The sequence below is a fragment of the Cavia porcellus genome, unplaced genomic scaffold, assembly GCF_034190915.1.
Source record: "Cavia porcellus strain 051 isolate PalLab524CR breed Dunkin Hartley unplaced genomic scaffold, mCavPor4.1 scaffold_25, whole genome shotgun sequence".
In the NCBI taxonomy this organism is placed as follows: domain Eukaryota; kingdom Metazoa; phylum Chordata; class Mammalia; order Rodentia; family Caviidae; genus Cavia; species Cavia porcellus.
The window spans coordinates 47,535,789-47,560,327 of NW_026947508.1; the positions used below are offsets into that span (position 1 = coordinate 47,535,789).

Below are 24,539 nucleotides of genomic sequence, written 5' to 3' on the forward strand. Positions count from 1 at the left end.
CACTTATTGGACCTGTCTGGACTCTTAAGGCCCTGTTCCTCATCTGTCTCACAGGAATCAGCAGTAAGTGAAACAGAAGAAAATAATTTCATCTCATCCAAATCCTGTGTATTTGGGGGAAAAGCAATAGAGAAAAAGTCTAAGTGGCATCCATCTCGGGAGCAAGGATTCCATTGTTACAGGCTGAGTCTCTATTGGAAGACAGTGCAAAGTTCTCTTCCCCAGTAGGAGAAACCACCCCGACATCACAATTACTGCTCATCAGAGCAACTTTCTGCTAGTAACACTGTGGATCTAGGAAACATTTCTAGCAACTGTCATTTCCAGGTGAACTACTTTGATGTTAGAAAATGTGTTCCCCCGTAAGCTTCCTGGCCCAGTGATTAATCTCCCCTTATGGAGATTTCAAAAGGATTGGAAGGCAGATTTTAAAAAATGCTTAGTTTAGCTAGGGAAGTAGGTGTCCTGTTGAAGACAAGTGGAGAAGGGGAAAATGATTGTGCCTTAGCTAATAAGTATGCAGTTCCTGGGCGGTGGTGAATATACTGTCCTAGCTATCTCCACATGGAGATATTAACTGTAAGTCTGAATACATGTTAACATATTTATGTGTGTATTATAAATATTTATGTGCAGAAATGTATCCATATATAAGTATTTATATATTAATTTGTATTTATATACACACATGAGTGAATACACACCTATAAATGTGTACACATAGCTATATATAAATGCATATGTGTACATACTCACTTATTAAGTTAATTAAAATTGTTCTTAGGGAAGTGAGTCCTTTAAAATCTATTTTTGTTTGGGGCATTTGAGTCAGGTTCTCACTTTGTAGTTTAGGCTGGCCTTGAGTTCACTGTGTTGCCCAGGCTAGGATCAAGCAGGTCAGCCACTCATCCTGGTTCCATCAGAAACTGTTGGCTCACTGCACAGATAGCTTAGAGTTTGGGGTCTCTCTTCAGTTCATTGAATGTGGGTCTGGAAGAGATTTCACTGTTGCCATCATTAACTTCTAATTTGAAGATATGGCACATAATGACTGTCAAGAATGTTGTAGTGATTCTCCATATGTGACTCACCCTGGAGGACAAACTCATTTTAGTGTCTGTCTTGCTATTTGCTTACCATGTGACACAGGAGTTGCACTCTCTTTGTCTACATAAAGAGTCTGCCCATTCCTCCTGATAAGAAAGGTGACAGCGTTCAGCAGAAAATTAAATGATTGGTGTCCCTTACATCCTTTATTATGGAAGAGTCTTACAGGAAAACTCAGTAAAGACATTCACATTACTTTTTTATTTGTACAGTAAGACTTTGTATGCAATTATGTCTTGAACATTCAAAAGTCATCATTTTACAGTTCTGGAGGTCATAAGTACATCTCAGTCCTTAGTGTGATAGAGCCAGGATGCTGTCAGGATGAACTCACTCTGGATGATCTAGAAGGGAATCTGTGATTCTTCAGCTCCTAGAGGTGTGCCTGAGACTGTGTCCCTTACCTTTCCATCTGTCAGAATTTTATCTCCCGGCCCCTCTCTAGGCTGCTCCTGTGTGTGCTGCCTCTTTGTGTGCTTTCCAGATGTCAGCACTGAAGATCCTCAGTCCACAGGAATTAAGGGTTCCCCAGATATTCTACTTCACAGTCAGTTAATTTCAAATTAAAAGAAGTCTGTTTCTGAAGAAGAAAAACTTGCAATGTGCTAACTAATTCCATTCATGCATCCACTTTCAAATGGAAATAAGCACTGACTGTACTTTGAAGCATAGAAGCGATGAAGATGAGTCTCATGGACCACTTGTAATTGTTGAAGTTCTGCACTGGATCTTCAAGTTGTCTCTCTATGAAGTGGCCTTTCTTTACTTGCTTGGTATGCAGGTGTTTACTGCGATAACAGACATGTTGAATGGTATCAGGTAAAGCACCTGGTGATGTGGGCGGTGCCATGCACAGATGTAATGGGGATGCACCAAGATGAGAGCTTCACCTACACTTGAGAAACCCACAGAATTATGAAAACAAGGATAATTGATATATATTCTACAAAGCTTAAAACAACCTTTTCTATAGAGAAAAACAACAATTCAAATAGTTTGTGATGTTCTCATTACAGGAAAGCTGCATATGAACATGTGAAACATCCAGAGAGTTTATGCAGGGGTAGGCAAGCAGTGAGTCTTAGGTGTGTTTGTGGTGAGTGAACAGAGTGCACCCTGGAATGTCTAAGGATGCTGGACCTGCTCTAAAGACCAAATAGGTTTTTGAAGATGTATGTGTGTGTGTGTGTGTGTGTGTGTGTGTGTGTGTGTGTGTGTATGTATGTATCAAAATCAATAGAAATATGTCCTGAAATGTTTACTTTTCATAAACATAAATTTTAATACTACATAACTATCCTAAAAGGAAAAAAAGTCCCATGACCGTGGATATGCTCTAACACTGAGCTTCTTGGACCCCAGTGCAAAGAAAGTAAAGTATTATGTTATAGATTTCTCATTTGTGGAAGAATTCCTGTTCTTAAATCTGGCTCATTGTTTTTGTAGTGCAAAATTTTGAGGATCATGTTTCTCTCAGGGAATTGCATGGGAGTGTTAAGAACTGAGTTGAGTAATAGTCTTAACTATAATTTCGTAGACAATGCAAAAGTAAGATCTACATGGTATTTTGCTCTACAATTGGAGACAGTGCATACACAGTGTTAAATGGTGAGACTGGAATATGGACCTGAGCTCATGTGCAAAATCTCATCAGTGGACAGAGTGTGGTCTCCCAACAATGAGCCCTAATGTCACTTGATTTGTGGACTTCCTAAGCCTCGGGTGATGTGAAGGTCCTGAACCTGTCTGAGAGCTGATTAGAGCATTTCAAGAGCTGAAGTCTTCATTTGCTGGCAAAAAACTTAACAATCCTGATGCGTGAATGCTTGAGGGTATCTTTCTCTGGCCAGAGGTTTTCTTCCCAATGGAGGAGGTGTGGAGGAGATCTCATCAGATGCAGCATGACATCCCCAGCTGTTCATCTTAGCCATCCTGTGTAAGTCAAGGAATTGTCCCCAATGCTGTGATTTTTCATTTGAATGTATGAATGATCCATCTCTCATATGAAACACAAAATAATGATAATAAAAATAATTCACCCAAAATAAAGAAATACATGAAATCAGCTATGTTCTTAAAGTTTTCAGTGATTTATTGCTGTGGTCCCCAAGACCCAAGCCTGGTTGCCATCCTTGGCTGCTGAGTTTCGAATCTGGTATAGAACCCTGAACACTCCTCATGTCCTGATCCATGTCCACAGATTCAGAGGAGACTGGTCTGGTGATGGATGAAGATGGGAGCTTTCTTCTATCTGTTTCTTCTGTTTGTGGATATTTAAGAGTGAAGCCAGGCTCTCAGGATCCTAATGAAGCACTCTGCCACTGAGCTAAACCTGCAGTCTTGGAATTGGGACTTTTCTGAGCTCTGCAAAGAGTTCCTGTGTGGTCTGCCCTGCCTGCTCTCTACTGACTAACTGTACATCTTACCAGACCTGCTTTCTCCCAATGTCTGTTCCCTTGGCCTGCTTTTTACCCATGGATTGCTGAATTCTTCTCCTCCTCACTTCCTTGCCAGGTGCCATTGCCCCTGCTCATCAGGCTCCCCATTGTGACTCTGACCCTGATGAAAGTGTGGTGGCTCTTTCACTTATAAGGTGGTATCTGGAAGTGGAGCATTTAATCATGACCGTTGTGATCAGGTGCTGGGTTGAGAGCAGGAGTATAAGCGGATATCACAAGATCATTAGCCCACATTAGACACTGGGTTTTGTGTAACATGGAGAATGGTTTGTGTTCTGTACTTGGCTGGGGTAGGGTTGTGTGTGAGGTTGGATTCTTATGACTAGAAGAGCATGTGAGGAAGACAACAGAAAGGATCTTGCACAAAAACTGTTCTGTGTGAGCCTGTTTTCAATAATTGGACAGATTAAATGTACAGAGCTTCCTCAAATATCTGTGCTTGGTGGAAAGACAGCCTGTTTAACAGATAGCATTAGGAAAACTGGCTACACAGTGAGAATATTCAGCCTAAACCTGTATTTCTCATCATACAGTAAAATATAATAAATATGAATCAAAAGCCTGGACTTTAATACAGAAGCACTTAATCTTCAGGTAGATAATAATATAGATAAAATTTTGAGGGCATAAGAATAAATAAAGCCTTTTTGAACAGAACCCCAGTGTACCAGAAATAACATCAAGAAACAACAAATTAAATTATATTAAATTAAAATGCTTCTGTGTAGTTAAAGATGCAGCTGAAAGAGTGAAAAAACAAAATGTAGAACGAGGAGAATTCTTTGCCCCATGCTCATTAGGAAGGAGATTAATGCTGACAACATGTAAAGAACTCTAAAATAAACAGACCTCCTAAATAAGAGTCAATCAAAAATGGGTAAATGAAAGGGCCAGAGAGTTTTTAGAAAAAGAATAATAAGTTTTTAGAAGAAGAACAATAAGTTATTAGAAGAAGAAGAATAAATGGTAAATATATAAAGAAATTTTCAGTATTACCAGCTCTGAGAAAAATGCAAATTAAAGCAACAGTGAGGTTACATTTTCTCACAGGAAAAATGGCCACCCTATAGAAATCAAATAGCACGAAATATTGGTGAGGCTGTGGGGAAAAATACACTCTTCTGTTTGGTTGGTAGAGATGGAAACTAGTACAACCAGCATGGATCTCTATATGCAGAGCCTGCAAAAACCTAAAAATAGAAATTCAGCTTGACTCCACTCTTCTGGTTCTAGTTATTTTCCACAAAGGGTTCAGGACATCTAATTACAATGATTCATTCACAGCCATGTTCAGAGCAGCACAACTTATAAGCACTCAATATTGGATGCAGCTCATAACTATGGACAGATGAATGGATATAAAGAAATGTACTTACACAGTGGAGTACTCCCAAGCCATAAAAATGAATGAGTCATTTGTACGAAAATGAATGCAGCTTGAGACCCTTATGTTAGATGAAATATATCAACACACAACCATACATATCCCATTGTTTCTCTTAGATGTGAAATCCAAAGTATTAATAGATTAAATAGCAAAATAAGACAGATAATACAAAATAAGCTGCTAAATGCTCTGCAAATTGATAGGGAAACTAGAGAGACAGGGAAGAGAAGATAAAGGTTGCAAGAGGAATTAAAAATAATTAAAATGTGTTATGTACATAATGCCAACTACCCACACTGTACATAGAAGTACAGCAAGTGCACATTAATAAACATAACATATGACAATACAAGCTTAGACCTAAAAACATTCCACAAAGTGTTTAATGTTCTACCTATTAAATCACATACTTATTTTCTTGATCCTGGCTTGATGACCCGGTGTATAGGAGAGTGTAAGTGCTACCCAGGCGGAGGGGATACCAGGAAGCAGGAAAGGATGGCGACAAAATAAGGATCATTCAACTTCTCTCATGTCAACCCCAATATGTGATGAGGCAGAGTCACAATTTAGATGCTCACCTTTGCCTTGCTACATTGATGAGAGAGATGTCACAGGACTAAAGTTTCTTTTAGCCAGGATCTTTAATCACCATGGAGTCAGTAAGACTAAGATCCCTTCAAGAAGCATCACTTCTCGATGATCCATGGAGTCTCAGGAGCTCACTATTGCCAGCCCTCAACTTTGCTATTCTGAGATGCAGGAAGCTCTCCAGGAGCTGCAGACAGGCTGAGAGAAGCATGGTCACCAATATACCCATTGGATTATCATGTGGTATAAAGAAGGTGCAATATCGATTATAAATCATAAGACACTACAATTTAATAGTCATTTTAGGCTAAATTTATTGTGTGTCTTGTTTGGCTTTATCCATTTTCTTTAAAAAAAATACCCAGAAATTTGAGGGCTCAAAGGAACCCCTGGAAGAGAGTTTCAGCCTTCTCTCTGTGTCAGAGGCCTCAGCAGAGCACAGGTCTTGGCTGCTCTGCTGTTTTCCTCACTCTCAGGCCTGGGCAGAGGCCTCAGCTGCAACTTATTGTTCTGATTCTTCAGTCTCTTCCTCTCATGCAGAGCAGCCTGTGCTGTGGGTCTCCCCAGGCAGGGAGCTTTGTGTTTGGTGCTCTAGCACTGTGGGATGAATATATAAATCTTGCATACAATAATAAACCCCATCATCCTCAGCCTCCACCCTGCTGATATTCAGTGTGAAATCTGTTCCTGACCCACTGCCACTGAACCTGTCTTGGGTCCAGGATAACTTTTTGGAAAACAGAAAAATTATATACCTTGGAGCCTGGCCTGGCTTGTGCACCACCCAATTCAAATAGGTGTTTCCATCACTATGTAGGAGGCTCTGATTGAACCTGCAGGAGATGGAGGTCAGCTCTCCAGGGCCACAGACACAGAGAGTGGGGTCTGGGTCATGACAACATCTCCTGTGGATCCTAAAATGATGAAGGAGAAGTGAAATATCAGGAAGGAACATTATGAGCCATTTTGATAGATTTCTGTTTTATCATTATCAAGTGAAGTTAGTATCTTTATTTTAAAGTGCAGTGGAAAATTTTCAAATTTGAGATTGTATCCAAGGTTTTTAATCACAAGGTTCCCTCTAGAATTCATCTGGGCAGCCCTCTCATTCTTTGAGGCAATCTTCATGAGAAGCCTGGTCCTCAGTCCTTCAGGAATTTCCTTCCCTCACTGATCTAAACTCACACTCCCATGCTTCAAGTCAGGGATGTGCATCTCATGTATGTACTGAACTTAGCCAGGCAGCAGATGAACCCCAAAACTCACCCCCTCTCTCCATGCCCCTCCTCATCTCCTGGTGTCCTTACCAATGATCCAGAGCAGTAGCAGCCCCAGGAGCTGAAGAGGGAGCCTCATTATGAGAATTGGGACTGAAGCATCCTAATCAGGTAAGGCAAAGCTAGAGCCAGATTTTATGTGAGACTTGCCAGGGAATGTCCTCCCTGGGGCAAAATGAAAATTCCCTGGTGGGTGCAGTGGTGCAGAAAGAGTGAAGAGCATGGGGGGAGGCTTCTCATGTGAGCCCAGTGGTACAAAATCTCTTCTGTATTTGGAGGAAAACAATAGAGCTACAGTCCATGCTGTGTGCAGCAGTGGGTACAAGGAATTCTTGGAAAACCTGTGTCTCCATAAGGGACACAGTGTTTAGGGCCGTGCCCATTCCAGACAGGACTGTGGTCCCCAGGATACAGAGATATGTGCAGATCACTCTCTGGGAGGGGAAAATTCATGTTTCTTAGCCTGCATCTTTTGTCCATGCGGATGTGAAGTTGAGATCTGTTTGTGATGAGGTAAGCCTAAGCAAAAAGTGCTTCAGGGAACCTGCAAAATATACGAGGTGCCAGATCTGTCCTGTACCTGAAATACAGGGGTAAATATACAGCTGTGATTTCCAAAACTAGAATAAGCTAAGGGGAACCTGCCCTCACTGATGATTACCTTGGCGATGACCTGTGTGGTGCACAAGATGATTCCTCACCATTCTCTTGGCTGATTGCTGTTCTGTTATGGCAAGCAAAGCAGCAATAGGCAGATTAGGACAGTCAGATTTTGAGTGTGTGCGTGTGTGTTTGTGTGTGTGTGTGTGTGTGTGTGTGTGTGTGTCTGTGTAGTTTTTATTTTCAAGATAACATGGTAGAGAAGATTGAGGATAGTGTGTGGTGACTGTAAGACAGAAATTGTTTGAAATATCTGGAAACTATCACTCCAGTGATGATAAAGAACACACATTTATAGCATGTGATACCTTCCTGTGGCCACTTGGAATCCCTTCCCATCCTCTCTCCCATATGGTTCTTCGCCTTTTCTCAATATGAGGAAGGTGCAACCTTTCTGCACATAGTCTTTTCCTTGTTTGAAGGCCAAATACAATCAGTGTGACCTTGTCAATGATAGGGAAAAGACACAGCCCAGCACCTCAGTCCACACCATGTGAGAGAGTGCACTTGTGCTGGACTCAGGAATGGACCACTTGAAACTTCCAGCTGAACTGAGTTGCATGGCTCTGGGTGCGGCACACCTAACTGAGGATTACTACCAACAACATCAAAGCAGAACTAAAGGGGAAGATGCTGTTTTTCTCCTGGTGAAGGTTTTCACACTGGATTTCCTGATACGAACTCACTTGTCCTCATTGTTAGAGGAGCTCCTGTCCTCCCTGTCACTGAGGACAGCTGTGGTTCTTTTCAAGGGAACTGGGTCTTTCCACTCAGTGTGGCTTCCTGGCTCCAGTGCAGAGGCCCACATCTGCTGGCATTGGTCCTTCACCCTTCTGGGTAAGTCTTTCTGGTTTCCACCACTGATCTTTGGGCTACTGAGTGCAGATCCTTGATGCAGACTTGTATGATGTATTGTCATGTCCTCTAAGCATTAGCTGGATATGAGTGGACTCTGTCATGGGCTCTAGGTATATAACTGGACAGGTGGAGAGCATTGCTGTGAGACCCAGCCCTTAGCTGGGTTCTATGCATGTCTAGTGTGTGGATGGATCTCCTGCATAGTTTTTCATTTGAAACTTTGGGTGCATATGATAAAATATTGCTGTAAATTATGTGTCCTGTGTTAATTCCTTTGCTTTGCAGACCCTGAGAATTACACCAACTTTTATTGTCTATATAAAAGCCTAAAGCCAGCTGGGTAGACTGGCACATTCCTATAATTCCATTTGGGTTTTGGGGCTACTTGGAGAAATTAAGAAGATTATTTTGAAAAATATTGGAAAACACTAAGGCTGTCAGTCAGGGTGAGTACATTTACCTGAGCTTACTGGAGGCTCTGGACTCCATGCCCACGACCAACAAAGATTTGTAAGGTCTTATCTCTCACCATGGTCCCTCAGTAGGCAGATTATTAGCTTCACGGTGAAGAAATATGGGTGTCATCAAATCCTTCACTCAGCAAGTGAGTATACTTGCTGAGGATAACTCAATAACACTTTGAGTATTTTCATCCACTTATTTGGATCAAAGGAAAAATTTTGAATTTCTTGTAATAAAAGACAAACACCTGACATCCTAAATGCCATTTAAAGTAAGTCAAGCAGTTCTACTCTAAAAAGATCAGAAGACTTATCTACAATTGTCTTGCTTTTCTTAATAAAACGGAAAACTATTTTACAAAGTTAAACTGTGCAGAACAAATTTCTTTTGGAATTTTCTGGGGGCGCACATTATGGTAACTGCCACCTCCATCCAAAAATTTTAGCACTCAAAATGAAAATTCTAGTTGTTTACACATTTTTAAAAATTCATTGCTTGAATTAGTTTTTCCAACTCCCAATTCTGGTTGGAGCATGTTGCTATGTGTATTTTTTACTGTTTTCATTCATACTTGAATTATGAATTTTTTGGTCTTTGTTGATATAAGATTTTGCTGTGCAGTTCAGGTTGGCCTGGAACTCATTTTGTGGTCTAGGATGACTTAGAACTTGCAGTGACCCTACTGCCTCAGCCTCTCAAATGCTGTTTTATAGGCAGTTGCTCCAACACCTGGCTCAAATTTTGAATATCGACAATTTCTGACCTTGTGGTCTTTTGTTCTTAAAGTATTATCTATAAACTATTTACATTGTGAGTTATCACTGAATGATGCCAACTATTGCCCATCATTGTTTCTTTTTGTGTCACTAATCCATTTATTTTTTCCCTTTTGATTTATTTTTAATTTCTTGTGTTGCTGGTTTGCTGGTCATGAATTCCCTTAATGACTCCTTGTCATGGAACTTCTGTATTTTTTCCTAAACATGGAAATATATTTTGGTAGGATATTATAATGTGCATTGAAATGCTTTTGAACTTGATAACTCCTCTAGCCTCTCCTGGCTTTAAAATTTATTTTAAGAAATCTGCTGTTGTTCTGATAGGTTTATCTTTTGAAGTTACTTGATATTTCTCTCTAGGGGTTTTTAGTATTCTTTCTTTGTTCTGATTTTCTTTGATTTTTTCTATAATGTGTTGTGGAGAGATTCCTTTGTGAACGTATCTCCTTGGGGTTTTAAATGCCTCATTATCTGGATGTTCATTTCAGTGTCTAGATTTGAAAATTTTCTGCAATAATTTTGGGGAAAAATGTTTAGAACTTTCCTTTGTTTCTTCAGTCTTTTATTGACTTCTGTACTGCTCAGTTTGTGTCTTTAGAGTCATTGATGAACTCTAAGATCGATTTTTCATCATTTCTTTTGTTACAAGAAGAATCCCTGAGATATCTACTACACCCTTCCTGTCCTGAAGTTCTGGTACTTTCTCTTCTAATTGGTCATGTATTCTGGCACGGTGCTCAGCTGTGCTTTTCATTTCCAGGAACTGTGCTTTCTTCATTTTTACAACCATCAATTATTTCCTAGGTCATTAATTCATATTCTGAATTGTCTTGTGGCATTCAGTCAGCTGTCTGTGTCTTCTTGAAGGCTGCCAAATGTCTTATTAATTAAAATGTTCAGCTTGTTTACATCCTGTTTGAGCTCACTGAACATGGTATGCATTTTCTTCTTTGATTTCTCCAAACATTTGACCATTTGGTTTCTGAGTTGCTTCCTGGACACTTTCTCCACTTTATTGACTGCCAGATAGATTTTTAGGAGTTACATCCTTTTTAGGCATCTTATTGAGTTACTTGTTCTATATTCCTGTTTTTATCATAAATGTTGTAGATCAGTTGGGCTAGAAACTTCTGCTGTTAGAGATAACCAACAGCAAACTGCAAAGAGAAGAGTTTCTGATAATATCTACCTGAAAAGAACATTAAAGAGTTTGAGAAACAGTGGCATTAGGTCCTCTCTAATTTTTTTATACAATTCAGTGTGAACCATATGGGCTTTCAGATTTATTTATTTGTAGGTCTTTAATTACATCTTCAATTTAATCAACTGAAATTGATTTATTTAATATTCATATCTTGTTGATTCAGCTTTGGTAATTGCTATATCAAGAAATCTGTGTATTTCTACTCCATTTTCCATTTTACTGGCATGTAAGCTGTTGAAAGAGGTATGTATTCTGGGAGATCAGTTGCCACTTCACCATTTTCCTTCCTAATTGCATGGATTTGAGACTTTTCCTTCTTTCTTTTGATTACTCTGGCTATGGATTTTTCCACCCTGTTTAATATTTCAAAGAGCCAATTTTTGCATTCATTGATTCTTTGCATTGTTTTCTTAGTCTCCATTGCATTAATTTCTGTTCTGACTGAAAGTTTCTTACTTCATGTGATCTTAAATCTGACACGCTCTTGTTTTTCCTTAAGCTAGATGTTCAGCATTATGTTTTCTCTGTGAGCTTACTCTGTTTTCCTGATGTGGGTTTTCAGTGCTATAAATTTTCCTCTTAGGACTGTTTTCACTGTGTCTCATAAATTCTGGTATGTTGTATTGCCATTATCATTTAATTGTAGAAGCTGTCTAATTTCTTTTTAAATTCCATCTTTGACTCACTGGGTATTCAGCTTGGTGTCATTTAATTTCCACGTGTTTATGAACATTTTTTTGCCTTTTTGCCTTTTTATCGGTACCAGGGATCAAACTCACGACTGCCTGCTTGCAAGGCAGGTGCTTATGCCGCTGAGTTAAATCCCCGGCCCCTGAACTTCTTGTGGTTTCTTTTTTTTTCTACCTGTAGCCAAACTCAGAGTCTTGTATTTGCCAGGAAGGTCCTTATATACTGAGCTATATCCATGGACCAGCTGTTTTGGTTTCTTTTTAAAATTTTTAAAAAGATACTAAGACAAAACAGAACAGAACAATGTAAGCAACACTGTACTTCACCACTAGACAACATGATATTAACAGTAGTACCATTATGTCTCTTTCTTTGAAATAGTTGAGCACACCTTCACATACAATAGTATCAAACGTAACAAAATAGTTTAAAACCATTAAAGAGAATGAAAGTATTACAGGGCATGCAGAACCAAGTAATAGAGAATGAACAACGGCTACTATATTGTCTCATTGTCCAAAAAAATTAGTTTATATTATCACGCATATTTAAAATCCAGTAAGATGCAACATAATAGTACCAATGGAAACAGAAAAACAAAAGCATGATAGGACTTCCAAGCAAGATGATATTAACTCATCAGTGGATATCATAATGTTTTGTTTTCTTCAAAATAGCTGTTCATACAATCACAGATAGTAAAATCAAACAAAACAGAATAAAACTGTTTCAACTAATCAATGAAAACGTTATAAGACTTCAAAGCAATGTAATGGGGAATCATGATAACCATAAAATCTTATGCACTCTTACTATTTCTTACACTAGGAAGACCATACGGTATTTATACATGTGAGTTTGATTTATTTCACTTATGAGTATGGTCTCAAGTTGTGTCCATTTATTTATAAATATCTTAATGTTATCATTCTTTATAGCTGAGTAGTACTTTATAGTATAAAAATAACCACAACTTTTTTATCCATTCCTCAGTTGATGGACACTTCCAAGATCTGGCTATTACAAACTATGCTGCTATAAACATGGCAGAATATATATCACTGTGATATGATAGTTTCATTTCCCTGGGAATATACCTAGAAGTGGAATAGTTAGGTTAAATGGGACTTCCGATTCCTAATTTTTGAGGAATGTCGAGACTGACCCCTACCATGGTTTCACCAGTCTGCCCTCCCACCAACATTGCAGGAGAATTCCTTTTTCCCCACAGCCTCTCCAGCATTTTTTGGTAGTTTTCTTGACCCTGGCCATTCTTTCTGGAATGAGATGAAATCTCAGTGTGGTTTTAATTTGAATTTCTCTAAGGACTAATGATGATGACTATTTTTTCCTGTATGTATTTGCCATTTGTATTTCTTCATCTGAAAACTGTGTATTCATCTCAGATGCCCATTTTTTGGACTGGGTTTTTGAATTTCATGGGTTTGATTGTTTTAATTCTTTATATGTTTTAGACAAAAGTCCTTTGTCTGAGGGACAGTTCACTACGATTTCTTCCCAGTTTATGGGTTTTCTTTTCACTATGCTGTAGATTTCTTTTGATATGTAGAACTTTTTAATAAGACGTGATACTAGTTATTGATTCTGGGAAGTATTTCCCATACCATTTGATTCCTCTTCTTGAATTCTCTACCTAACGATATATCTTCAAGATTTTTTACCTACTTTGTCTTCCAACAGATATAGTGTTTCTGTTTTAATTTTCAGATCTTTGGTCCATTTAGATTTTAGTTTCGTACATGGTGATAGGCATGGGTCTAGTCTTAGTTTTTGGCATATGGAAAACCAGTTTTGCCAGCACCATTTATTAAAGAGATTGTCTTTCTTACAGTGAACATATTTGGCCCCTTTATCAAAGATAAGGTGATAGAGTGTGTTTGCAGTTGTGTTTGTATCTTCTAACCTTTTACATTGATTTTCAGATCTGTTTTTATTCCAGTACCATGTTGATTTTATTACTATAGCTTTGTAGTATAACTTCAAGTCAGGGATTTTGATGCCTCCTGCCTTGCCTTTGCTGCTTCGAATTATCTTTGCTATTCTAGGTCTCTTAAGGTTCCAGATGAATTTTAGGAGTGATTTCTCTAGATTTATGAGGTATGTTGATGGTATTTTCATTAGGATTGCACTTAATCTGTATACAAGTTTTGAGAGAATGCCATTTTCACAATATTTATTCTTCCTACCCATGACCAAGGGATGTCTTTCCACTTTCTGAGATCCTCTTCAATTTCTTTTTCAAGGGATTCTAATCTTCCCTGTATAGATCTTTTACTTCTGTCATGAGATTAATTCCTAGACATTTCATTTTTTGGATGCTACTGTGAAGGTTGTGGCTTCACTTATTTCTCTCTCAGTGATTTTGTTGTCAGTGTATAGGAATGCTATTGATTTTTGAGTATTGACTTTGTTTCCAGCTACATTGCTGAATTTATTTACTATATCTAGGAGTCCTTCAAAGGAGTTTTAGGGTTCTTCCATGTAGAGTATCATATCATCTGCAAATAATGATAATTTAGCTTCCTCTTTTCCTATCTTTATTCCTGTAATTTCTCTCGTCTAATTTCTCTGTGTAGTATCTCTAGTAATGTGTTGAATAGGAGCAGTGATAAGGGATATTATGGCCTTGTATCTGATTTTAAGGTAAAAGCTTTCAGTGTTTGGCCATTTATAATGATGCTGGTTGTTGGTTTGTAGTAGATGACCTTTATCATATTGAGGTAAAGAGCACCTATTTCATTTTGCTGTAAGGTTCTTATCATGAATGAGTGTTGCACCTTCAAAAGCTTTTTCTGCATCTATAGAAATGAACATGTGATTCTTACTTTTTGGCTCTATTGATATAGTGGATTATATTCCCAGATTTATGTATATTGAACCATCCCTGCATACCTGGTATGAATCCCACTTGGTCATGTCATATAATCTTCTTGATGATTTGCTGTATCTTGTTTGCCAATATTTTACTGAGAAATTTTGCATCTATATTCATTAAGGATAATGGACTGTAGTACTCTTTTATAGTAGGGTCTTTCTCAGTTTTTGGCACTAGAGAAATATTTCCTTCCAGGAATGACTTGGGAAAAATTGCTTCCCTTTTGATTTCACTGAAGAGTTTGAGGAGTGTCGGCATTACATTTTGTTTGTATTTCTTGTAGAATTCCACAGTAAACCCATCTGGGCTTGGACTATTTTTTGTAGGTAAGGACTTAATTACATTTTCAATTTCATTAGTAGAAAATGGGTTATTCAGCAATTTTGCATCTTCTTGAGCCAGATATAGTAGTTTATGTGTTTCTAGAAATCTGTCCATTTCTTCTGTGTTATCGGACCTATAAGAGTAGAGGTTTTTGAAATTGGTGTTGATGATCTTCTTGATTTCCACAGAGTCTGTAGTGATTTCACCTTATTCATTCCTTGTTGCATGTATTTGAACTTTTCTTTTCTTTTGTTAATGTTTTGCTAGGGGCTTATTAATTCTACTTATTCATTCAAGGAACCAACTATTTGATTCATTGATTCTTTGGATTGTTTTCTTAGTCTCTATTGCATTAACTTCTGATCTGAGTTTTATAATTTCCTGCCTTTTCTTGGCTTTGGGCTTGACTTGCTCTTCTTTTTCTAGATGTTTGAGGTGTAGCACCAAGGTGTTTATTTGGGTTCATTATGTTTCCTAATACGGGAACTCAGTGCAATAAGTTTTCCTCTGAGGACTGCTTTCATTGCATCCTAAAGATTCTGGTAAATTGTGTTTGTATTTTCATTTCTTTGTAGGTACTGTTAAATTTCTTCTTTAATTTGCCCTGTGGTCCACTGATTGTTCAAAAGTGTATTATTCAATTTCCATGGTTTGTGGAGCTTCTGCAGTTTCTTTATTATTAATTTGTAGTTTCATGGTACTATGATCTGAAAACATGCATGGAATAATTTCAATTCTTGTATTTACTTAAATATGTTCTGTGGGTTAATAGAAGAATGTTTATTCTGATGTTGTTTGATGGAACTCTCTGTATATATCTATCAAATCCATTTTTTTCACATATGTGATTCAGTTCTGTTATTTCTTTGTTGATGTTGTCTGGTTGCTCTGTCCTTTGGTGTCAATGGTGTGTTAAGTTCTCTTGTTATAATTGTGTTACTGCTAATTTGGTTTTTCATTTCTGTTAATACTTGCTTTATATAACTGGGTGCTCTGGAATTTGATGCATATATATTTAAGGTTGTTATCTCATCCTCTTGAAGTTTACCCCTAACCAGGATGTAACAACCTTCTTTATCTCTTCTGATCATTATTGGTTTGAAGTTGACATTGTATGCAAACAGAATAGCTACCCCCACTTGTTTTTGGGTTTCTGTTGCATATAGTATTGTTTTCCATCCGTTGACTTTCAGTTTGTGAGTATCCTTTTGGGTTACATGGGTTTCTTGTAGATAGCATATGGTTTTTATGTTGTTTCTTGATCCATTCTGCCAGTCTGTTTCTTTTAATTGGTGCATTGAGACCATTTACATTAATGGTTATAACTGTTATATGTTGGTTTATTATTGACATGTTATTTTTCTGCTGTTAAATCTTAACCTTTTCATTCTGTTTAATTGTCTGTTTTGCTTAGTGGTTTTTTTCTAAGTGTATCTAAATTGTGTTTTAGTTTTCATTGCAGGATTGGCTTGATGATCATGAAGTTCTTCAGCTGTTCTTTGTCATGGAAGTATCTTATTTCTCCATCCATTTTGAAGGACAGTTGTTCAGGGTACATCACTCTGGGTTGGAAATCATTTTCTTTAGGATCTGAAATACCCCCAGCTCTTCTTGACTTCATCATTTGCGTTGAGAAGTGTGTTGTGATTCTGATAGGTTTTCTTTATCGGTGATCTGTCTTTTCTCTTTGACAGCTTTTAATATTGTATTCTTATATTGGGATTCTGGGATAGTGATTATTATATGTCTGCATGTAGTTTTATTTTGGTTATGAATATTTGGAGTTCTACAAGCTTCACTGATCCTGATGTCAGTCTCCATTGTCATGTTTGAGAAATTTTCAGCTATTACTTCTCTAAATATCCTCTTGACGTCCTTTATGTTGTCCTGTTCTTTTTCATTTATCCCTGTCAATCTTATGTTGTTTTTCTTTGTGTTATCTTCCAGCTGTTGAATTGTTATTTCCTGATTCCTTGTTATTTTAAAAAGATCTTTCTTTTCCTATTCACTAGCTGCAATCTTGTCTTCGAGGTCTGAAATTCTATCTTCACTTTCATTGAGATGGCTTTTACCACTTTCAGAGGAATTTTTGATTTCCTGTATATGTCTTTGCATCTGCTTTATGTATTGTGTTTTTTTTAAATATTGTTCATCCAGGGATTCTACCTTTTTGTTTGGTTCTTCCAATGTTTTAACTGTGTCTTCTTTAAATATGTTCAACATCTCTCTCTTTTTTTATCATTTCTTCTTTACCTGGGAGATTATTTCTAGTTTTAATTGCTTTAAAGCTTCCTGGAGTTGCTTCTTTATTTCACTTGCTCTTATTTCAGTTGTATGGTATATATTTTATTCTATTTACATAAGTCCTAAGGTTTCTTGGGATGGGCTGGAGGTTTGAGATTGCATTTTGGTCTTCTGCTTTGTCATTTTCCTATATTTCTGTTTTTCAAGTATTGTTCCAAGGCTTCCTGTTGATGTGCTGGAAATTGTCTCTTTTGCCTTAGGCTCCTGGTTCTGAATGGAGGTTGCTGAGCCTGGTCCACTTAGGCTCTCAGGCCCTCCTATGCCACCTTCAGTGCTCCAGGTAGCTGGGCAGGGACCTAACCACTGTTGATGATGAGCTAAAAGCTCTCCCTGGGCAAAGATCAATGCCTTGGAACTCACTTCACTTGCTCTCAAATCCTGTAATTGAAGAAGGTCACTGTGGTGTAATATAGTTTGTCCACAAAACCTCCCAAGGCTAGTCTAGTGTTCCTGGGCTCTTAATGGGCCCTTGAGCTTCAGAAGAGATGATCTTAATGTCTCCTGGGGCTCATGGTGGCATGTGGACTTACCCTAGCCACCAGCTGAGTTTCCCAGTTTGAGAGAATGTCATTGGGCGTGTCCTGGGCAGGCCTGAATCCTGCCAAGCGCAGCCTAGTGTATGGTATACTTTAGAGAATGTCACATGTACTGCTGAGAAGAATGCATATTCTGATGTTGTTGGATGGACCACTCTGCATATGTTGTTGTTGGATGGACCACTCTGTATACGTATATCAAGTCCATTTTTTCACAGCTGTGAATCAGTTCTGTTATTCTTTGCTGATTTTCTGTCTAGTTGATCTATCCCTTGGTGTCAATGGTGCATTAAGGTCTCTTGTTATAATTGTGTTATTGTTTACTTGATTTTTCATTTTTATTAATGCTTGCTTTGTATAGCTTGGGTTCTGGAATTTGGTGCCTATACATTTGAGATTGTTCTCTCTTCTTCTTGAAATTTTCCACTAATTCGTATGTAGTGACCTTCTTATCTCTTCAAATAATTCTTGGTTTGAAGTTCACATTGTCTGAAAACATAATAGCTACCCCTGCTTTTTGGGGGGGGGGTTTCCTGTTGCGTGAAGTATTGTTTCCCATCCTTTGACTTTCAGTTTATGAGTTTCCTTTTGGATTAGATGGGTTTCTGGTAGACAGCATATGGTTGGATATTGTTTCTTGATCGATTCTGCCAGTCGGTTTCTTTTAATTGGTGCATTGAGACCATTTATATTAATGGTTACAACTGTTATATATTGGTTTATTGTTGACATGTTATATTTCTGCTTTTGAATCTTTACCTTTTCATTCTGTGTAATTGTCTGCTTTGCTTAGTTGATTTTTTCTAAGTGCATCTAAACTGTCTTTCAGTATTCTTTGCAGGATTGGCTTGGTGATCATGAAGTTCTTCAGCTGTTCATTGTCATGGAAGTATCTTATTTCTCCATCCATTTTGAAAGACAGTTTTGCAGGGTACATTAGTTTAGGTTGGAAATCATTTTCCTTCAAGATGTGCAATACCTTTCGCCATGTTCTTCTTGACTTCATTGTTTGTGTTGAGAAGTGTGCTGTAATCCTGATAGGTTTTCCTTTATAGGTGATCTGTCATTTTTCTCTAACAGCTTTTAATTTTCTATTCTTATGTTGGAGTTCTAGAATGGTGATTATTATATGTCTGCTTGTAGTTTTATTTTGGTTATGGCTATTTGAAATTCTTTATACTTCACTAATCTGAATGTCAGTTTCCATTCTCATGTTTATAAATTTTCAGCTTCAGTCCTGTAATTGGCCTCTTGATATCATTTGTATTGTCCCTTTCTTTTTCATTTGTCCCTATCAATCTTATGTTGTTCTTTTTTGCATCATCTTGCAGTTGTTGTATTGTTATTTTCTGGTTCCTTCTTATTTTTAAAAGACCTTTCCTTTCCTGTGCACTAGCTGCATTCTTGCCTTCAAGGTCTGAAATTCTATCTTCAATATTGTTGAGGTCGTTTGGGCAACTTTCAATGGTATTTTTTATTTCCTGTATATCTCTTTGAATCTGCTTCATTTATTCTCTTTATGTCTTATATTCTTTATCTAGGGTTTCTTTATTTTTGCTTTGTTCCTCTAATTTTTTTTTTTTTGTCTTTTTCCTTTTTATTGGTACCAGGGATTGAACTCACGATTGCCTGCTTGCAAGGCAGGCGCTTATGCCGCTGAGCTAAATCCCCAGCCCCTGTTCCTCTAATTTTTAACTGTGTCTTCTTCAAATATGTTTGGCATTTCTTTCATTACTTTTAACATTTCTTCTTTTACTTGGGAGATTATTTCTAATTTGCATTCATTTAATCCTTTTTGGAGTTACTTCTGTATTTCAGTTGCTATTATTTCAGGTATTTCAAGTATATTACATGTATTTTCTTCTAGGTGCATGACTCTTAGGCTTTCTTGGGATGGACCAGGGTTTTGAGATTATTTTGGTAATTCTTCTTGTCATTTTCCTATATTTCTGTGTTTTAAGTGATGTTCCAAAGCTGTTGGAAATTTTCTCCTATGCCCTTGGTTCCTGGGACTGAATGGAGTTTGCTGTGCATTGTCTATTCAGACTCACAAGACCTCCTGTGCCACCTCCTGTGTTTCAGAAAGCTGGGCAGACTCTAACAACTGTGGGCTACAGCCTGAAGCTCTCCCCAGGCAAGCACTGATGCACTATAACTCATTTCATATGCCCTCAGCTCCCTTGATGGACCAAATTCACTGGGTGTGGTCTAGACTGACCACAAAACCTCCCAAGCCTAGTCTAGTGTGGCTGGACGCTGGGTGGCCACCTACCCACTGGGAATTATAATCTTTTTTTTTGTCTTTTTCATTTTTATCGGTACCAGGGATCAAACTCACGACCACACACTTGCAAGGCAGATGCTTATGCTGCTGAACTAATTCCCCAGCCCTGGAGTGAAAATCTTAAACTCTAGCTGGGCCCGTGCTGATGTGCTGGAACTCACCTCATGAGCCCCAGTTTCCCAGATTGAACAAAGGTTGCTGGCCATGGCCCACCCAGGCCTGAAACCTTCAGAGCCAAGTCTAGTGTGGCTGGAAGCTGTGCAGGGACTTAACCACTGGGAGTGATGATCTTAAAATTTCCTGTTTTGGTTTCTTTTGTCATTGATTTTCAATTTCACTGCTATGTGATCTGGTAATTTGCATGGAATATTTCAAGTTGTTTACATATACACAAGTTTGATTATGAGAAGTATGCTTTCTATTTTAGAGAAGCTGAAAAGAAAGTGATGCTGTAAGGTGGGACACCTAGTATATATCCACTACATTCACTTTTTCAAAATTTGGTTCAGTTCTAATACTTATTTGTTGGCTGTTTGTCTAGCTGACCTGTCTATTTGTGTCAATGGATGATTGAGATCTTCAAAGTAACCATATTAGTGCTTATGTGCTTTTTCAGGTTTGTTAAGATTTGTTGAATATAGTTGACTATGATGTTGTTTGTTGTGTATATTTTGTGCTGATTATGCTTTCCTGTTGAATTGTTCCATTTCCAAGGATGTAGGGACCTTTTTTCTCTCTCTCAATTCTTCTTGGCTTGAAATCAACTTTGTCTGCAGACACAATAGCTGAGCCTGTTTTTTTCAGGTTCCTATCACATGGATTATTGGTTGCCATCCTTTGACTCTTGGTCTATGAGTTGATTTTGGAATTCATTGCATTTCTTCTGTGCAGTGCACTGTTGTTTCTTACTTCATGATCCATTGTATCGATGTGTTTCCTTTGACTGATGAACTGAATAGAAGGCCCATTGATCATCATAACAGGTGTATATTGACTTGTCCTTACCATGTTATTTTCCTAAAATAGGCTCTCTTTTTATCCCTTGAGCTTTACCACTTGCTCTGCCTGACAGCTTAATTTTGTGGATTTCGTGGAGTTATACTTTTTTTTCTGTTTCTAAAGTGTCCTTCGGAAAATTTTGAAGTCCTAATTTTGTGTTCATGTATTTTATCAGTTCTTTGTCATGGAAATATTTTATGTTCCCATTGATTTTGAAAGATAGGTTTGCAACCTATCAGTTTGGATTTAAGATCTTTTGGAGCAAGGCACTTGACACCTTTCACTCCAGGATCTCCTTGACCTGAGGGTTTATGTTGAGAAGTCAATTGTGCTTATGATAGGATTTCCTCTGTATGTAATTTGTTTCTTTTTTCTAAGAGCTTTTAATGTTGTGTTTTTGAATTGCATTTCTTGAGTCTTGACCATCTTATGCCTTGCTGTGGGTTTTCTAGTCATAGATAGAGTTCTATTTGACTAACTTATAGGTGTGTCAGATTCTTTTATCTTGGTGAGAAGTTTTCTGCCATGGTGCCTCTGATCAGTCTTTTTTTGTTATTTGTGCTATCTCCTGCTATTTTCATCATCTCTAACCATTCTTATGTTATACTTCTTCACATGATATAGCACCTTCTGGATGGACATCTTATCATTCCTTTCTATTTTTAGGAAATCTTTCTTTTCATAATTATTAACCAAAAACATGTGTTTGGTATTTGACATTCTGTTCTCACATTGGTTTATTTTGCTGTTTATACATTCAGTGAAAGTTTCAATATTTTGGATATCTCCCTGAGTCTCTTGTATGAATTCCATTATGTATCTATGTTGGTCTTCATGGTTTCTCTCATTTTCCTAAGTTCCTCTATTTATTAATCTGTATCTGGTGTACAGTACCTAGGGGTGTTTTCCATTATGGCCACTATCTGTTTGTTTTCTATCAAATCATTTCTGATTTAGTTTGATCTAGATCCTTGTTAATTTATTTTGATGTGATCATTTCAGACAGTCACGGTAGCTGGCTTTTGAGTGGTCCCACCTCCATTCCCCCTTGTCTTGCCTTTGTTTCACTGATTGTCTGGAGTTGCACTTGTGGAATTGCCTTCTCATTTTCTAATTTTCTTTTTCTTAGTTTAATTCTTGAGTTGATGCTTCTGAATTGCCTATGGTGGATATCCTGATTGCTGTTATTTAGAACCTTTAGGAAATGACTACTGAAAGTGTCTTCCAGGTGTAGACCGCTTTTGTGTTTTCAGTTGTGTTGTAAGATCCTACCTCTTCAATTTATGAGTTGAGTAGTTGTTGCCTTGTTGGCCCATCCTCTGGTCACTTTACACTGGCCCACAGTGTTTTCAGTGACCATTAGGCAATGTCAGTCTGGGAAGGAAAGGAAAAGAAGAAATTAAAGAAAGAACAGAACAGAAACACAATCACCAGAAAACCGGAAACCATGTTTACATTCATATAAAGAAAAGGTCAAGCATAAAAAGCAAAACAAATAATGAGAGAGAGAGAGAAGGAAACTCTCCTCCCCAAGTTGCATCTCTGCTATCACTGGTAGAGAAAATGTGTAGACAGAATCTAGGTCCATGCTGATTTATCCCAACAAGTCAGAATTTGCTTTATGGTGAGGTAGTGCATAATCTCAGTGAGCCTCAACTTTATTGCCATTGACGTTCAGGGCACTTTCCATTCATGAGGGTGACACCAGATTTTTTCAGCCTGCAGCAGTCAGTGTCACTTCTGTGGTCTTGAACTTAACTGAAAGCCAGGAGAAGAGACAGTGGTTTTTCTGAGTTTGAAGCTCAGTTGGCCTCTCTTGAAAATGACCAGTCTCTCACAAATGACCAAATCCATACCACTCACCAGGATGTGCAGTCTATAGCATCTGTGTCTCTGCAAAGGTCTCTGGGTTGCCAGCTTTCACTCTGTGATTTCAGGCTAGAGTGCTTCCTCCCCCAGGATGAGTACTGCAACAGTGACAACGTGCCGCCCATCACCTTCCAGGCTCCTCTTTATGAGCTCTGTTCAATGATCTCTGCCCTTTGTGCTCTTGATCCAGATTAGTGTGTCAGTCATGCAGCATTTGTTTTAATGCAAAATTTAATCAGGGGTGTCAATGTTTCTTAGCAAAGCTGCCTAGAATCTTGATAGAAGAATAAAAAATGCCAAAATTAGTATAACAACAACTTCAGTATGAAAGAATCAGATTTCATACAAAAGAGCAATGTTTTAGATAAAGTAAACTGTTGATGTTTTTAACTTCAGCATCTAGGTTTGTTTAGTAACTCTAGTTATGAGCAAATGATTGATCATTAGCTATTGTACACTGTGGCTTTGTAGTATCTGAGGACTCATCTGATTGTAGGTGTGTGTGCATATGTGCACATGTGTGTTTTGTCAGTAGTTGTACGTAGTCGTCAGAATATTCTGACAGCAGAATTTCAGGCCTATAATGTCAGAGCACAGGCAGCAGAGATCTGGTGTGGTTGCCCTAATTTTCTGAGGATCAGGTAGGTCAGAGGTGCCATTCAGATAATGGGAAAGCACTGGGAATGAGCTCGATGAAGAAAGCAAATGGTTTGGCATGTTCCTCAGAGGCTGTTTCCAACAGGTTAAATAGGAATAATGGTACTCACGACTCATCAAATAGTCCAGAGGTTCAGTGCTGTGAGACATTCAGTCTCTTCTGTGGTCATTAAACTGGATAACAGGATAGTGAATAAAATATTTCAGTATGTTTGCAAGATGAAATCTGAGAAAATATCTCCCTAAGAATTTTCTGTGCATGAGAATGAGGAGTAAAGGGCAGCATGTGCCCATTTCTTTGTAAAGTAAAAAGCTTCCACTTTCCTGGGAAAGATCTGTGGATGTTTATATTGGTACCCTATAGTATTTGAACAAGTGTTTGTTTTGTTTATTTGGGGGGGGGGTACCTGCATTAAATTCACGACCTTGGACCTGCCTCATACAAGAGGTGCATTGAGTGGTGTCCCCGGCCCTTGTGCATTTTCCTGCGTAGATTTTTTTTTAACCTTGCATAACACGTAGCCATTGCGCTATAAAAGTTATCTTAAAAGTCTTCCAATTGCCTGAGGAAAAACTCAGATTATGGGCGAGAAAAAGTGTTAATGGGGGATCTATTGTATTTATACTGGCTCTCATTAATATTTGTACAACTACAATGTGACCCTGCACATCATATTCTATGGAAATACCAGCATAGGCAAAGCATCTGATGCTTCACAGCTTCAGTGCTCTGAGATACTGCCAAGAGATCTGCACTTGTTAAAGCAGATTGCAGAGGAGCAGAAACAGCCCCCACGCAAGCTCTTTACCTTGAGTTTCTGTCCCTTGCCCTGATCCTGCTACAGTTCCTGTTACTTCTGTTTCTTAAAAAGGGCAGGTCACTGTGATGCATATTGTAAGAACCAATCACAGACAGCAAAGTGCTCTATCTCTGTACTTCCTCAGGGTAACCCGATAGAGACCTCTTTCCCTGCGGCTTCGTGGCTGACTTGATAGAAGTATTGGTTTCTTGTTTTTGCCTGTAAGTGTTAGTAAATCTGCCTCTGAATCTTGTGTGTCCTTTTGGCTTTTCTACTTACCAGAGCAACAGTATGGGAGAAAAACAATTGGACGCAACTTGGAAGGGGAATGTTTTTTACTTGGAACTTGTGCTTCACAGGACTGACCAACAGGTGTCAGCAAGGGGCTGTCTGTTT

The 24,539-nt window shown here is 38.2% G+C and overlaps 2 long non-coding RNA genes across 3 annotated transcripts in view; one reads left to right on the forward strand and one right to left on the reverse strand.

The window, feature by feature from the left end:
* LOC134472820 (uncharacterized) overlaps nt 1–24,539 on the forward strand; it is a 39,582-nt gene that overhangs the window by 2,347 nt on the left and 12,696 nt on the right. The window lies entirely within an intron of this gene.
* Nucleotides 1,290–7,055, reverse strand: LOC111758242 (uncharacterized). Of its 2 annotated transcripts, XR_002792445.2 has the most exons (4): nt 6,852–7,055; nt 6,300–6,458; nt 5,535–5,742; nt 1,290–1,997 (listed from the first exon to the last, which is right to left on the reverse strand). It is a non-coding gene; the product is annotated as an uncharacterized LOC111758242 (long non-coding RNA). The 2 variants fall into 2 exon arrangements; XR_002792446.2 differs by lacking the exons at nt 1,290–1,997; nt 5,535–5,742 and adding an exon at nt 5,842–6,141 and having other exon boundaries at nt 6,852–7,042.